This window comes from Schistocerca cancellata, unplaced genomic scaffold (assembly GCF_023864275.1).
Source record: "Schistocerca cancellata isolate TAMUIC-IGC-003103 unplaced genomic scaffold, iqSchCanc2.1 HiC_scaffold_1005, whole genome shotgun sequence".
Lineage (NCBI taxonomy): Eukaryota > Metazoa > Arthropoda > Insecta > Orthoptera > Acrididae > Schistocerca > Schistocerca cancellata.
Window position 1 is genome coordinate 140,001 of NW_026047010.1, and position 2,500 is coordinate 142,500.

The window sequence follows — 2,500 nt, forward strand, 5'->3', positions numbered from 1 at the left end:
CCGCCCGGGAGTGTGTCCCAGGGGCCCGCGCGAACACGCAAGCGTCCGCTCAATTATTCTGCAAACAGGAGGAGGCTGAGCTCCCCTGCACAATACACCTCGAAACCCTCTCAGGTCCCGGCGGCGCGCAGCGCCGTCCTAAGTACTTGGTCGGGTTCGAGAGAGGCGCAATCGCCCGGAGTTAGGCGAGTAGACGCTTTAGGTGCGACCACCCGTGCTCCCAACTGAGCTTGCCGCTGCCGACAGAGGCCCGGGAGCGTGCTGTCGTGGCATTGCCGGCGGGAGACAACACGCGCCACCTACGGTGACCGGCAGCTCCAACGCCAGCGCCACAGAAGGGCAAAGGCCCCACGTGGGTGCCGAAGCGAACTCTCCCAGCACAGCGCACGTGCCAACACGTCTGCACAACTGCGATACAAACCACCAGCGAGAACCGCTGGGGCGACCGAGCAGCAGACGGCGTCGCGGCGCCGAGTGCCGGGCGGCGGCGCATCCTCAACGCACACAGTCCTCAATCGGACCAGCACACTGCAGATGTCCACCGCGCTTCGCACCGGGCCGGCGAGGACCCACTTTGGCTGCACGGCGCCGCGCGCAGGGTGCCCCGGCGCGCAGCTGCGCCGCCTGCCGCGTCCGTCGGCCGGCGCGCCTGCCACTGGGCGCCCCCACCAGCCGGCTGTAGCGCGTGCGCCCACGCACCGCGCGGCCAGCACGCCGGGCGGCCCCCCCTCACCGGCCGGGGACAGTCCCACCCACCCACAGCCGCGTATCGCTTCACACCCAGATTCACATTCACGTTCGTTGGTATGGTGGGGACCGCTTCGTAGCTGTACCGATCGTTGCCCTCACAGATGTACCTCCAGCAAGGACAACCGCACCACAACGGGTTACCAGTTGTTCATTTGCGTAACGTCACCAGTAAACGTACACGTCCATCCCCGTTTGCAAAGTCAACTATTATTGCATGCCTGCCTGTCAGGTGTCAAGACACACTACATCCGCTCACATCCACGCAACAAAATGTGCCCGACTAGAGGGCACGTGGAAGGTGCCCCCGTACGTATGCGATGTCCATTGCGCGACCAACTGTCAACCGGCCTCTGTAGCATGTCGCAGATGTGGAACGCGGGGCACCGTGCTATCACATTGTGTGAGAAGAGACTACTACGTCTGCATACACGCGCCACTACATGAACAGACGGCTCATGCTGATCGCCATCCACTGCGTCCATTACTCCCACACGTCTCTATGGCGTACCACACTGCAATGCAGCTGTTATGGGGAGATGACACGTAGCTGTGTACACAACATTCTGAGCGGGTTGCGGTTGGACAATACATTAATGTAACGTGTCATATGCCAATTACAGAGCAGGGTAAGGCACAACTTGGGTTAGGTTAAGGCACAACTTGGGTTAGGTTAAGGCACAACTTGGGTTAGGTTAAGGCACAACTTGGGTTAGGTTAAGGCACAACTTGGGTTAGGTTAAGGCACAACTTGGGTTAGGTTAAGGCACAACTTGGGTTAGGTTAAGGCACAACTTGGGTTAGGTTAAGGCACAACTTGGGTTAGGTTAAGGCACAACGTGGGTTAGGTTAAGGCACAACGTGGGTTAGGTTAAGGCACAACGTGGGTTAGGTTAAGGCACAATGTGGGTTAGGTTAAGGCACAATGTGGGTTAGGTTAAGGCACAACGTGGGTTAGGTTAAGGCACAATGTGGGGGTAGATTGCGGTACAAATTGCATTACATTGCGGTGCAAATTGCATTACATTGCGGTGCAAATTGAGTTACATTGCGGTGCAAATTGAGTTACATTGCGGTGCAAATTGAGTTACATTGCGGTGCAAATTGAGTTACATTGCGGTGCAAATTGAGTTACATTGCGGTGCAAATTGAGTTACATTGCGGTGCAAATTGAGTTACATTGCGGTGCAAATTGAGTTACATTGCGGTGCAAATTGAGTTACATTGCGGTGCAAATTGCGTTACATTGCGGTGCAAATTGCGTTACATTGCGGTGCAAATTGCGTTACATTGCGGTGCAAATTGCGTTACATTGCGGTGCAAATTGCGTTACATTGCGGTGCAAATTGCGTTACATTGCGGTGCAAATTGCGTTACATTGCGGTGCAAATTGCGTTACATTGCGGTGCAAATTGCGTTACATTGCGGTGCAAATTGAGGTAGGTTAAGGTGCAACACAGGTTAGGTTAAGGTGCAACATAGGTTAGGTTAAGGTGCAAGATGGGTTAGGTTAAGGTGCAAGATGGGTTAGGTTAAGGTGCAAGATGGGTTAGGTTAAGGTGCAAGATGGGTTAGGTTAAGGTGCAAGATGGGTTAGGTTAAGGTGACATAGGTTAGGTTAAGGTGACATAGGTTAGGTTAAGGTGACATAGGTTAGGTTAAGGTGACATAGGTTAGGTTAAGGTGACATAGGTTAGGTTAAGGTGACATAGGTTAGGTTAAGGTGACATAGGTTAGGTTAAGGTGACATAGG